We start from the raw sequence: 14,565 nt of genomic DNA on the forward strand, positions 1-14,565 counted from the left end.
TTCTGGCAACACCTGCTCACTTGCTTTAACCAGCTTTCTCAAACCAGGGACTAATTAGCACTTCCTTGGAAGCCCAGCTCTCTCCAGGCAATGGCTTTACCTCTCAATCGGTATTCCTTCTGCAGGAAGGCACATTAATTACTGTATCAGGAAAACCTGATGGAAGCAGGAGACCATCTTCATGCCTAAAACTAATTAAATGAAAAGGCAGAGCTCACTAGACCTGGAGTTCCTCGCTCATGCAAGGGGTGAGGGCTGCGCGGTGAGTTTCCTTCTCTGCATCCTTGAAGGAAAATGGTATTTTGCACATTCATGATTTCTGAGGGCGGTGGGTGAGGGCCATGTGGTGCTGTTCCCCCAGGGTTTGAGCCCAGCAGTGGCACAGAGCTAACCCTGCCCCCTCCAGGGTGGCTTGGGACCAAGGGGAGCCCCCATAGAATCTGTGCTGGCCAGGGCTCCTCTTTTTTTTTTTTTTTTTTTTTTTTTTTTGTAGCAAACATAACTATGAGCAAGGCTCTGGCCATAGTTAGGTATTAAGTCCAATTTGGGAGTTCCTAGTGTTAATCAATGCACCTGTTTGTAGAGCATGGTCTAGCGAACCCCTTCCTAAAGCGGAGGATGGTGAAGAAGGTAATGAGGGAGGCGGGGGAGGGGTGCGAGGATGCTGCAGGTGAGTGTGCCAAGGCACAGGGTGTTAGTGACTGGCCAGGGCAGTCCTCCCAGGCCAGCCCTTCATCCCTGCTACCAACCACCAGCTCTGCTGAAGCTTTATAGCAAGGAAACCCCTTTTGAAAGCCTTCTGCTTTCCTCTCCTGCAGGAAGGGATGAGGCGCAGCCATCTGACTTGGCTGTCCCCAGCCCTTCTCTCCTTGTGAGAGGTGGGGGTGATGCTTCTTATCCCAGGACACAGTCCTGGAGCTGTTCGACACCCTTATCCATTAAATCAATACTCTTTCGATTGCTGCAGTTTGGTGACTTCCAGTCTTTAGGCAAATACATGTTTTTGGGAAGCGATTTGTACTGAACCGACTCCCTGAGAGTCTGCCATACGCTGTCTGCCGAGCACAAGGGGAGAAAGTACGGCCAGTCCCACCTTCCCCGTGTTTCAGGCCATGCAGCCACACCTCATCCCTCGTGCACTCCGTCTGTTAGCTTGTTTTTTGGCTAAAACATGTTTTCCAGGCAGATATCCAAGCTGGCTTTGACCGTCTCAAACGATGAAGACTCTGCTCTTCCCTTTGCTGTTTGTCTCCGACTCCCAGGCTTGCTCTGTTGATGTATTTCTTCCTTAGTTTGTCCAGCTTCGGTCCACAGCTTTTACTTTTTATTCTTCCTTTTTCTGACAGGGCATTTTAGTGCCTGGAGTTACGTGCTCGTGCACGGTAATTGAATCCACCACCTCAGTGAGATAGATGGCTCGCCCGACGCCTCCCCATAAGTGTCTTCTCCAGCTCTGAAGCTGCTTTTGTGGCCTGATTCTGCCACCCTCTCTATTTTACTGTGTCTTTTTGCAGCCACGGGCACCAGGGCATGGATGATGTGTTTTGGATCCAGGTTAAAATCTCTCCTGAATATATATGCAAGGATATATAACACTTTGTGCTACAGCATCGCTTGCTGTTCACCTGCAGTTTGCCTGCATCTCCTTCCCTGCTTTCCTCTCCTACCTGGATTGCACTGAACTCTTGAACACTAAAAGCAGTAGAAAAGGCATAATTTTAAAGGATTTAATTTATTTATATATACATATAAATATAAATATGTATGAAAAACTTTAAGGAAACCATTTTCCCACCCCCTACCCATCTTATGTGGAACTTGCTGCCGTAAAACAAAAGTGAGGCCAAGCAGGGCAAGATGTCCACAAATAATAGAGACATCTACAGAAATAACCGTAATTTATTTTTTTTTATTTTATTGGAGAGCTTCCAGAGACCTGTGAGTCCTTAAACCCTCTGGCAGTCTTAACTGGTGGGGGCTTCAGAGAAGTTCAGGGGGGCTTGTGCAGTGCAGCGCCTGGCAGTGCTGATTGCCAGGTAGGAAGGAGAAGGACCAGCAGGCTGAGCCAGCAGGGCAGCTCCCACATACCTGTGCTTGCTGTCATGTCCCTCCGAGAGAGGTGTGTGACCTTCCAGAGAACAGAAATCCCTGTTCCCCAGCTGACCTAGTTTATTTCCACGCATCATTTAACATGCCTTATAATATTTTATAGACTCGCTTCTGTAACTCAACGTTGAGCTATTATTTAATGAAATGATCCCCAGTAGGGACCTTAGGAGAGCTAATCGTATATGAAAGCTTTGAGGGTGGGGCAGTGGGAAGCATCCACAAATGCTTTAAATACTGAAGTTTGCTTCTCTTAATATTTATTTATGTATTTATTTTTAGCTTCAACTGTGGTTGCAATTCTGCAGATACACATCAGCAGTGATATTGATGATACCTCTGGTGCCAGTGCAAACCAGCATCAGAATCAGGCGCAGAGAAGCAATATTTTAATTCTTCTATGCCTGTTTTGCCAGCTGGAACCTTATTTTAATGGCATTGGTAGATGTGTGAAAAAAAAAACCTGTTGCAGAAGACTTCTAAGGAGGGAGAAATTCAAAGAAGTCCCTTTATCAGCGGGTCTGAGAGTTTGGATGTTTCCAGGCAGCTCTGCTTGAGGTCTCCCTATGAATCTCTGTCCGCATCCGAAGCAGCAGGAGGCTGAGCCATGGGTCAGGCAGTGCTGGAGGGAACCCCCTTGCGAGAAAGGAACATCTTATTTATTATTTTTTTCCTGCTTTTTTCTCAACACAAAATTTGCAAAATAAATATGATTGATTGCTTTTTGATGACTGCTCTGATGCTTTGCAAAAATATGATGAAACATTATTTTTATTATTGATATTCTTTATTATTCATATTCTATATTCTTTCATTATCTCTGATATTCAGCAGATGTGTAAGTGTTCCAGCAGACCCCAGGGAAGTCTGGTGTTTGACACAACTCGCAAAGGATCGCATGAAGTTTCCCACCAGGACTTTGCATTGGGGAGTGAGGAACGAAATGGAGCAAATCTTACCCTCCGGGACTGGAGGACAAAGAAACCTAAGGAGCACCTGAGTGCTATCGATGGTATGAAATGCCAGAGGACATAGGAGCTCTGCTTCTCTGGTCCCATGGAGGCTTTTTAGCATGAATCATGCTAAAGCAGCAATCCCCATGAAATGAGGACAGCTTCCAGCACAGGCTGACGAGTAGATATTTTTCCTCCTGCTGCTGAAGCCATTGGAAAAGTCTGATTGATCCAGGATGTCATGTCAGAGCCTAATTCCCCTTTTTGCAAACGCCCATATGCTCATGTTTAGTGCTTAATAAAAGGTAAGCTCCAGTCAATGGGAAAATGTGCTTAAGAGCTTTATTCGCTTTCTTAAGTGCTTTGCTGGGTCTGGCCCCATGCAACGTGTCAAGCACCCATTAGTCTCATCTTTTATTGCTGTAATACAGATAGCTCCTCGGAAATAACCCTTTCGACACAAAGGTGGGGTTTTTTTGGAGGGAAAGCCACCCTGTGCACGTGCACTTACTAATAATGACATGCGTTTGGGTGATGCTCTGGCTTTCTGCTCTGAGGAAATAAAGGGAGGAAACATGATGGTCTTGGAGTAGGTACAAAGCTGTCAGGCGCCTGGCTCGGGTGAAGTTGCAGAAAGCGTTTCTCTTTGTGTTGCAGGGCCTGGCAGCCTGGTGAGATAATAAAAGATAAAGCAAACTGTACGACAATGGAAAATGCTGAGCTCCCTGAGTAATTAAAGGTTGTGTAAGATGGTCGCATGGCTTGTGAGGCTTATTAATACAGTCACGTTTGCATTATATAAAGGGTAATTAAAATGCAGCCTGCTTACCATTGATTACGCCCTTTGCCTGGTGTTTGTAGCAGTGGGTGCACAGCCAGGCTGCAAAGGCGGCACAGGAGGCAGCAACTGCCAGCAAGAGGAGAGGCTGAGGGGGGGCGGGATGCCCGAGCTTGTGGGACCAACGCTGTGCCATGGCTTTGGACAAACCCCGGACAAATTGCCCTGCAGATGTACCTTCTCCTCCCAGCGCTGTGCCGCAGCCACCGCAGCTTGCCTACCAGAGCCTTTTGGGGTCTGGCGAACGTGAGGGGTGGGGGGGTTATAAGCAGCTCCCGACAGAAAGCTAAGCTGGCCGTGGGTTACAGATTGGTGCAGCTGAAGAAACTTTTCCAGGGTAACCTACAGGATGTCTGACACGGAGAGAGGTCACCGTGCAGCTGGGAACCAGCTTAGCCCGCCGCAGGCTGCACTGGTTTGCCAGTCCGGGTGGCCGGGCATCGGAGCGCCGTGGGTACCACGCGATGCTCTCGGGGTGGCACGGGCCATCGCAGAGCAGCTCCCCGCGGCAGTGCAGAGCGGACCCAGGCTGCAGATGCCAGCCGGCCCCATTGCGATTCCCAAAGCCCAGTTCATTAGTGACACGTGAAAGATGGGAGTGGGCCTGGCTGTGGCTTTCTGGCAGCCCCACCTCAAAAGTGAAGGGCAGCTTCACTTGTATGGTGCTGCGCATGGAAGTGCAAGCTAAGGGGAGTCTGAAGTGATGTGTTACCTGCGTGGGGGTTGCAGAAAACATTTTCCACTGGCTTTCGCAGCAGGGAGAGTTTGCCCAGATGGAGGAGAAAGGAGTGTAAACTCCCTGATGTCAGCTCCTGTGGGCCCTTGAACTCCTGGTTTGCATTTTCTATTACCTAAGGTACCTCTTGGTGCCAAAGAGGGGTTCCAGCAGAGCTGGGCAGTCTTGCTCTCTGCAGGACATTCTGCTTTTTGGAGGTCTGTGCTGTCTGCTCCTGGCAGGGCTTGCAAAGGGAACGCCTCAAACCCATGTACAAGGCTGTCGGGATGCTATGAGCACACCGTGTCTCTACATTCCTGATTATTTCTCTGTGTTACTGATTATTTCCTGGGGCTCCTGTCCTTGGTGCTTTTGGAGCAGCAGCAAAGGCAGCGCATCTGAGGGAGCTGGAGATAAGAGTACACATGAGAATGAGCTGGACCGACTGTATCTCCATGGAAACATGATTGGCACTCAGCTGTTGGGTCCAGTAAATCCAATTATGGCTGTAGACAGAAACGTGTTTAAAAAATAATACTAAATAATACTAAAAAAAAAAGACTACAAGCCAAGCTGGTGTAAATAAAAATATAACCATGTGCTTTAGAATTGTCGGGGCTATTTTTTTGATTTTTACAGACTCAGCTTGTGGGGTGTGAGTGGTGAGGGATGTTTCCCGTGGTGCCTCGTGGAGCCGTGGCACACCACCCCTGCCCTGTGGTGGCAGACGCTGGTCCTGGTAGCGCTCCTTCTGAGAGCAGGTGAATTATGGTGCCAGCCAGCCAGCCAACGCCAGATGTGTAAAGAGGGAGGTATTTCCACAAAGTCATTTCCCATGCAATGTGCCTGAATAACCAAACACTGAGCTCCTGGAGATGACAGCTGGGAACCCATAGCCTTCCTTCCAGCCACTCCTGCCACAACAGCCCTCCAGTGGCAAATAAGACATCATTTTTAAATACATATTAGTGTTCCTTGCAATGCCAGGGACCCTTTTTGGACACTTGAACTATGCAAAGAAATGCTGCGAGGTGAGGCAGCCACAGCCTGAGTTTGCAGACCCTGGTTACAGGTGGATGCCTGGCCAAAATACCTGCCGTGAGCTTTCTCCTTGTAGTTTTGTAATTCCCTGTCCCCACAGGTGATGTGTTCTCTGCTGGGTTGGGGGTGAAAATAATTTCTTGCAGCTAAAATGCGACCACTAGAATCTGAAATTTTTTTTTTTCTTCAAAAAAACCCCATGCAAATTAACATCACAAGTTCTCCCAGCCTCAGCCGTACCCTTGATGCAGCGTTTCAGCCCACCCAGCCCTGGGTGGCACTGCCAGCACCTTCCGCTCCCTGGAGCACCACACCAGGCGGGGGAAAAGCCCTTCATGCTGCCTTTTCTCATTTGCAGGTCACGGGGAGGAATCTGCTAGCAAAGCCACAGGCTTCAAAACCATTTTTTCCTGTCCGTGGAAGGAATTAATTGCTTTAAATGCATGTTGCGGCAGGTACAATTTGCTGTCTTTTGAATTGGCATCTCATCTGCACTTTCAGCATTCCCTTGTGACCGGTTTGAGGTCTGTTTTGCTTGTTTAGTCCCTGGGTGGCAAAGCTGTGGAGAAGTCAGGAGATGTGGGTGGCTTTTCCAATACTGCTACTGACTTTTCCTGACTGGCTTTCAGATGCTTATCCAAAATATGACTCGATTCCCCCATCCATAAAATGGAGGTTGTTGCTTCATCCCCTTCAAAAACTGCTCTGAGAGCTTGGGGTAGAAACCAGCCAGTGGGTTCCAAGTTGAGTGAGTTTCTATTTTCCAGATCTGTGACAGTTTTCTCTTAATTCTGTGTTTTGAAGTACAGAGAAGTATGGAAATACTCAACCTTTTCTTTTCTTGGTTTGGTTTTTTGTTTTGGGTTTTTTTGTTTGTTTTTTTGAGGGGATGAGTTTTAAAAGCTCTATAATATGGATATGGTGGAAAACTTAAAAAAAAAAAAATAATAAAAAAATATTCTTCCCACAGCATTTTAGCCTTGCACTGGACCAAATCTTGAAGGAAGCAGTATCAGTGTGGGTTATAATTGTCGGGCTTCGGTATTTCTCTGTTGTGGAAACCAAGTATCAGGGTTAGACATAAGGTCTCGTCCCAGTCATACTGTGCTTTCTCATCTCGGTTATTCCTGACAGAAAGCAATAAAACATCCAAATGGATACACTCCAGGCTTTCTGGGGAGGAAATGCCACCCGGCGGTGAGAGGCAGCTCCCCTGCAGAGGAGCACGCTGGCACGGCAGCCAGGCACGCTCCTGCACCTTGGAGCATGGGAAGGAAACACACGGCTTTTCCAGGTGGACTCCATCCCCCAAATCCAAGCCCGTCCAGCCGCTCTGGAGAAGTCATTCCGCTCATCCTCCCAGAGTTGGGTGGGTCCAGGTGTCATTCCATGGATTGAATGACGATTGATTGATGAACCCCTTAAATCGCCGATGCCCTTTGCAGACCCTGGGCAGGTGGGGCTCCATCCTGCTTTGCCAGCAGCTGGAGCAGCCCCCAGCCCGGAACAGCAGGGTGTTCATTCCCAGGACCATCCCTCTCCTGCCCCAGTGGTAGGTCCAGGCTGGAAGGAGACACTGTGGCATGTGGCCACAGGAGGTTCTCTGGTTGCCCAGGTGGCCCCACGCAGGTAGTTTTGCTTAATGGTATTAAACAGAGGGTGATAATGTTACCTCTGGGGTCAAGTGGTGAGCTTTGTGTGGCAGGACCTGCGGCAGCAGCAGGAGCCTCTTGTGCCACAGAGAGGAGCAGGGTGTCACAGGGACCCAGCAGGTAGGGGAAGGAGGGTAATGCTCTGGAATGGGTGGGCTGCTTGCAATAAAACCCACCTGTTCCCAGATGTGCAGCCCCTCTGTTTCAGCCCAAGGGCTTAATTTCATTTTGTAGTATTTTAACTATTATTTAGGGGCCACCTCCGAACATGCTGAAGCCGCTCATGCCGCTCCATCTCCTCTTGCCCCAATCCATCATCAGCCCAGGGCCGCCTCTGAACACGCCAAAGCCACTCATCCCGCTCCATCTCCTCTTCCCACTGCTTCCCATGGCTGCCACTGCTGGAAATGAGCTCCACGGTTTAAAACGACAGCTTCAGAGGTGACTGTGGCTGTGGCTGTGTGTGTCCGGGGTGGGGGGGAACCAAACATCAAATAACTAATCAGTGAGGAGGTGGTATCAGGATCTGTTTCCTGACCCATGGGTTGAGGGGAGAAGGCCAATGTGCCCAGCAGTTGCTGGCTTGGCTCTGGTGATGCCGGCGACTTGCCCTGTGCCATCCCCAAAAGGCTGGCCCCTGCTGGGCTGGGAGCCACAGCTGCCTGCCACCCCCCCACTGGGGCAGCTGGGCTTGGTGGTGCACAGTGCATCCAGCTATAGAAAGAAGATGCTATAATGGGAAGTTATAGTATATATATGAAGTATATATACATAAAAAAAGTCTCTATATATGAAGTGCAGTTCATCTCCATTGCCAGCCCAGTAAATGGCAGATTCAGTGGCATTAAACCATGAAATAAGCTGCTCCCTTAACTTCTGGGAAGGCAGCATGAATTTCAGGCGGGTTTCTGTCAGAAGGGAGGGCTGATGAACTTTTGATGAACCGGGGCTGGAAGCAGACAGTCGCTCCTATTGAATCAGCACGGCGTAAGGCTGGCCTCATTAATGAATGTCAGGGAGCCTGCCTGAATCAGGGGTTTCAGGCCGCTGCTTTTTCTCCTTTAATTGCATTTTCCAGAGTTCACAGGCCAGAGTAAGCGGGGAAATTTGCGATGGGTCAGAAATGGCTGTGGTTTGGAAAGAATCTCAGGCATCCTTCATGTGACCTCCTCCTCCTCCTCCTCGTGCACAATTGTTGCTTTTCAAAGAAGCAGCGATCACGGGGGGGGGGGGATCAGGGCATCTGCCTTACGGAGATCTTGCCCTCAGCCCTGCCATTTGCAAACCCCCGTTTCGGTCCGCGGGCAGGGAACGGTCAGTGCCGCGGGGAGATGTCCGAGGGCGGGGGACTGGCAGCCGGGCACCCCTCGCCCTGCGCCCGCCGGAGCCAAGGAGCCAGAGCTGACCGCAGCCACAGGGCACCGTCCGGTAGCAGCTTCAGAATTAGTCAGGCAGGGCTCCTGCGCCGTCAGCGGGCTTCGGAGTTCATCTGGAGCCGAGTCAAGGCTTGCAAGGCTCTGGGAGCGATGGGACTCACTCCCTCAACAGCCTGTTGTCAGCCGAGGGGGGAGAACCCCCTTGCGCTCGCTTGCTAACTCAGCTGGCCTGCCTCGTTAGTGTTAAATAAGCCAATTAAGGCTGCACCATAGCAATGCCTCTCAGATGAAGGTTTGCTTCAATAAAGGCAGTGAGATTGAGCTAATGGTGGCCCCAGTCCCAGCAGAGTGGTCCTCACCCAGAGGGTCAGTTGTGGCCTCCCAGCTCTTCCCATGCTGCGGGCAGGACACGATTGCACGGAATCCAACCTATGGAAGAGCGAGTGGCAGCCCCGGGTTGCCCAACGGTCAGTGGGTTTGGAGTGTAGCAGCTCGGGTCTGTTGGTTGCTAGGTAAGCCATGGTATAGCTCCCGTGCCTCAGTTTCCCCACCTACAAACCCAATGATGCTCCTGAAAGGTGCAGGACATCTCAGGGTGTCCCCTGTTGGATGTGTGGTAGTTGTAGCACTGGGTTAAAGCAGGTGTGTGTCTTCAGTGGGGGATGTGTGGCTAGTTATTGCTCTGCACCGGGGCCCAAAAAGCTGAGCATCCCCCCTAGCAGCCTGGTCGGGATCTCTCCACAAAGTATTTTTTGGCTTGCTGATGAAAAAGGTGAAGCAAAGTGTCCTCTGCTCTGGCTGCTTGCCCTGCGCTTTCCGACACAAGTGTGGTAGGAAGTTTGACCCAGCACAAACAGGCAACTATTATCCCTGCAGAACTCCAAAACAAGTTGCCTTCGTTGACTTGACACCAGGGCTGGCTGCGGCTCTACCTGCGGTTCCCAGGCTGCAAAAACCTGCTCTAATTAAATCTAAGAGGCAAGATGATCTGTAGGGGCTCAGATCCTTACTTGGATGTTGTGCTGCAAAACAGGAGAGCGTTTGCAAGAGAGGGAGGGATGGGGTTTTTTTACCGCTCTCTGTATTTTTTAAAATTATTTTTATTTTAAGAACTGCTCTCTTCAAATAATACCTCCCTGTGAATTCATAGTCCTCCAACCCAGTATTTTATGATCTCAACAAGAAGCCCATAAAAATAAATGTTTGGAGAGGAAGAGGAGAAAAAAAAGGGGGGTGTGTGTGTATAAAAGAGGCACCAGCAAGTCTCAGCCGAAAACATGGAGTGAGGTTTCCCAAGGCGAGACTTCCAGTAGAAGGAGCTGGACTGGCTGGGGAGGAGAGGATGCTTTTGTGGGATACCTTGTGCTCCGGCTTTTCCCTGTGCTGGTGGGTTGGTGGGTTGGGACCCTTGGCAGCGCCAGTGAGGTGCCCTCAGCAAAGGGGCATCTTGTGAGGGGGAGGCGGGGGCAGATGATGGGCTGTGCTTCACCTGCTGGCAACATCCTCATGCCAGGAGTGGTCCTGGGGGTCTGCGAGGGGATCACGGGGCTCGGAGAGGGAGCAGCTTGCTCAGAGGAGTCATGGGGCTGGGGGGTGTGAGCGTGTGCATTGTAGTGGGGAGGGGAGGTGCACGCAAAAAGCTCGGAGCTCAGCATTTCTGCAGGGATTCAGGGAATGTACTGGGTTTCTGAACCCCTCCCAGCTCTAGCAGGTCGAAGGCAGAACGGTGCCCGGCAGAATGCCTGCTCCTGGATGGGGACAGGCCCTCTGCCACCTGCACGTGGCAGAGACGTGGCTCCTTGCAGGCACTGGAAGCTGGGAACGGCAGGGCTGTACACACCAAAAACCACGGAAATGCTGAAAACCTGGTACCCTGCAGCCTCAATTTCCATGTGAGGTGTGGGGGGGTATTTTTTATTTTTTTTATCCTTTTTACCCTCATTCTCCCCAAAGGCTACGCTGTATTTAAGGCGAGGTTTTTACATGTTCTAGCTCAGCAGTCTCTGAGCACCTTTCCCTTCTCTGCCACTTGGAAAGGAGCAGGCTTCGCTCTGCAGAAGACCTCTTGGTGGGTCTGGTCTCCTGTGTGCCCCCTCGCCGCGCAGCTCGGCCGCCTGTGCCCCAGGGAACCCAAGTACCAAAGCTGGGGGTTTCTACCATCTAGATAAACCTCAGGTCTCCTTACAGGCCCATTAAAGCCAGCGAGGAACGTGCTCTGCCCCTCTGCCCTTCAGCCTAGCGTGGCTGGTTTGCCTGTGTTTATTCTGCACATTTCTGTGCTGGGTTAGAGTGCTGGCGTCCCCATGAAGGCAGATAAACCATGACCAAACCAGGTTCACCTGTGGCCTTTGGGGTTCTCTCCTCTCTTTACAGCTTCTGGGCCATTCCCACCACTTCGGTGTCCCTTGCAAGCCACAGCCCCCAGCATGCAGCGCAGTCGGTGCGGGCTGGGTAAAACCAAGCCCAGCTTTCCATCCCTACCCTCCATCACTAACACTGGAGCTCACTTACCCCTTCTGCTTCAGGCTAGTGCTGGGAGCTTGGAGTTGCTTGTTTGCTCTGATCAGCTGAGGGGGAGGTCTAGTGTGTGCCTGGGACCTCAGGGTGCCTGGGCAACTGTCCCCCTGGAGCCAGCAGTGAGGCAAGGTGGCCAGCAATCCACGGCAGCAGCACTCGCTGCTCTCCAGAGCTGCTCTTTGAAGCCCATGCAAGGATGTTACCCCTAAAGAGGCATTAAGGACTCGCTCCTGGCATAACAGTATGTCTTGCTTTTTCTTTTTTTTTCTTTTTTTTTTTTTTTTTAACTCATAATCAGTTTAAAGATGTATAAGAGTGGCTCTTTCACAATTTGTGCTTTGGAAATGGGGAAAGTGCAATACTTGCCCTATGCTTGCTGAAATCTGCGTGTTTTTTCCAAAACAAGAAATTTACCTCCTGGCCAAGGTCCAGAATGGGAAAACTTAAGCAGAATAAATATTTCTGAGCACATGTGAGGTTTTGGTTTTGGTTCCGTGTTTGTGTGTTTGGGTTTCTTTAAGTTGCAGAGGGTAGCTGCCCTTTCCCCCGACTCCTTGTGGTCCTGCAATGGGATGTCCCTGTTTTGGGAGGCACAAGCTGATGTGATTCTCCTTGGTGTCCGCAACTCGGGGGCTGTGACAAACCCTGGGGGATGATTGCTGTGTGCACACACTGGGATGGGTGAGTTTCGGAGCACAGGGAGGCTGGGCAGGGCAACGGCAGATACCATCTATACATTTGCATGCATGCAGATGTGCACATGTTGAGCCATGAAGATGAGCACTCTTCCCTGCAGTGCGCCCATGTGTGTATAGGAAGGAAGAAATATGCTTTTATAGGCTTTATCTGCTCTCTTATTCATGCATGTTGTCAGTAACACTAATTACTGAGTGTAAGCTGTTGGGAAATGGCTGTGTGCGTCCATCCATTTGCTGGTAGACTCATCCCCCCACCCCCTCGCCCCCCCTGGTCCTTCCACTCCTGCATTTTAGAAAGGGATTTATTGTAAGGCAGCGCTGTGGAAAAAACTTCCTTACAGAAACACACCAGGATGATCTGGGAAAGGCTTGACTAATGGAGCTTTTTGTGGGCTAATAGAATAAAACTGCTTCACAAAAAATATTATCATTGGGAACATGAGCTGAAAAAGGAATGATTCATGTGAAATGCAGGATGTGTCTGTATTTCATGTGAATCAGTGCTATGCAAAGTGGGAGAGGGCTGGGGCATGATGAGCATCCGAGACTGCCCCTGAGCATGGGAAAAACACCTTTATTAAAGACCTCAGCAGGAGGTAGTCAGGAGGGTGATAGACATGGGAAAACCACAGGATGGAGAGTCCCCGGAGCTAACCAGAAAGCTGTGTTAGAAGCCTGGATGATTGCTGATAGAATTATGATTAAGGACAAGCAGGCAGAATTTCCCCGTGATGTTCCATGCAAGCCAAAACAAATCTCTTCACCTCTCTGTGCCTACTCTACCCCACCTAGGAACATGAGAAAATGTGCTGAAAAGGAGCTTTGTGGGCTAAATCGGCACTTTGCTGGGAGCTGCTGCTTCAGAGGAGACTTGGTAGAAGAGATTGGGGAGGGAGGAATCTGTTGATCTAGTAATCTTTTTTTTTTTTTTTTCCTCTCTATGAAGAAGAAATCATTCCCATCCACTATTTAATGTTTCACAGGCAGTAGAACGTGTGCTCCTAACTCACTAAGGGCTTCTGAAACCCACCCCTAATTTCTTCCCTGATGTTGCCACTAGCTGAGGTGATGGAGGAGAAGGAGGTTTGGCTTTTGTGACATCTCCACTTTCTTTCTGCCTTGCTGGAGACCTCACGGTAGTGCTGAGGTTTTGTGGCTGTGTGTACGAGCTGTGGCCCCCAGGGGACCCACGGGGCCAAAAAGCTGCTGTGTTTCCTCTCACCGTAACTTTGAATATGTGCCTGTATATCAGGACTGGGCTGTTCCTGCCTCTGATGGTCCCCTGAGGTACCATATTGCTGTATTTGGACCGGGACTTTCTGTCACACACTATAATTAGGCTGTGGATTTGCATTGCTCACTTGCAGATCCTAACGAGCAGGCAGCTCGCTCGGCGCACTGAGCACTCGCCTCTCGTGGGCCGCACCAGCCTCTGAGTGTCTCTGTGTTGTGTGGTCAAGGAAGCTGCAATAGGGGAGAGCAAATAAACACCTGGGTAAAAACCGGCTTGTCCTCTAAATAGCAAAGTGGCATGTTTTTTATTTTATTTTTTAAAGAGAACCCCAGACCCTCTTTATCACAGGCAGGACTTGGAAGCCCAAATGTCCAAACCCTTTGGCAGGTTACAGGTAATTTCTATGGCTATAACCCACCTGGAAGGTTCTTGTGGTGCCTCACTTCTTGGAGGCAGCACAAATGTGATGCCGCCAGGCAGGGCTGGGGCTGTTGGGTGCTCGGAGGGATCCCTGACTGCTGGGATTACCCCTTCCCTGCACACTCATGGCTTGAACTACTTTCCAGGGTCTCTTGCTAAAACAAAATGGTCTGGGTGACAAAATGGAAAAACTGGTCACTGATGATTCAGAGATAGATCCTAAAAATATATGGCTATTGTTCCTTTCCTTATGACCCATCTGGGATGAGTTGTTTTATAGAGGAAGCAAGAAGATAAACAAACAATTCCAGCATGCGATGGTGAAGGCTGCAGTCCAATTTTTTTTGGCTGCCTGAATTCGACTCCTAGATCCTCCTTTGCCATCAGGCTCTCCTGCTCCGAGCAGGAGGGCTGGGAAGGGTGGCCAAGGACATCCCTGCTGAACGCTGTGCTGGGATACTGCATGTAGGGACATGCTGGGGTGCTCGGGCCATGATGCTTCTCCTCACCAGGTCACTGATTCAGCAGTGGATCATCAGGGCTGGGGAAATGATGCATTGCAACACTGGCGCTGCTGCAGATGGGAAGTCCCACTGGTGGGTGTCATTGACTTGGATGTGGTCCTCCTGCAGCACCTGGAAGTCCAACAGTGCTGCAGGCAATGCCTGATGAGACATTCATGTGAAACCATCTTGCTGACCCCATCCTGGCTCCGAGGCTCATGGGGACATTCCTGCCTGGCTCAAGCTGAGCCACCCCTTTCTTCCAGCCTCTCAGTGTGGCTGTCACCCTGCTTGGCAGTTTAACGCTGTTACCTCTAGCTTGGCCTCTCTGAGCGCAGGGAGGAAGCACAGCACTCATTACGTTAAAACACCAACCCAAAGCAAAGTATATTGCAGGTGGCCTGAACTCGTGGGCACCAGGATACAAATCACTGCTTGGGAGGAAGCTCCTTTTAGCAGCAGGTTGATCCCTAATGGCTCCTTTCAGGTTTAGTGGTGGGTTTTTTTGGTAC

General features: G+C 50.2%; 1 long non-coding RNA gene across 7 annotated transcripts in view; it reads left to right on the forward strand.

Annotated features, from left to right (window-relative positions):
• Positions 1-5,147, forward strand: part of LOC130157719 (uncharacterized) — a 29,820-nt gene extending 24,673 nt beyond the window's left edge. For 5 of the 7 annotated variants that reach the window (XR_008824989.1, XR_008824991.1, XR_008824988.1 and 2 more), the window contains 2 exons: positions 126-262; positions 2,941-5,147. This is a non-coding gene — a long non-coding RNA (uncharacterized LOC130157719). Of the gene's footprint in view, positions 1-125; positions 263-2,937 lie in introns of all 7 variants that reach the window. The other 2 variants (XR_008824990.1, XR_008824987.1) reach the window with 2 other exon arrangements.
• The last annotated feature ends 9,418 nt before the right edge of the window (positions 5,148-14,565 follow it).

The sequence above is a fragment of the Falco biarmicus genome, chromosome 12 (assembly GCF_023638135.1).
Source record: "Falco biarmicus isolate bFalBia1 chromosome 12, bFalBia1.pri, whole genome shotgun sequence".
Classification (NCBI taxonomy): Eukaryota; Metazoa; Chordata; class Aves; order Falconiformes; family Falconidae; genus Falco; species Falco biarmicus.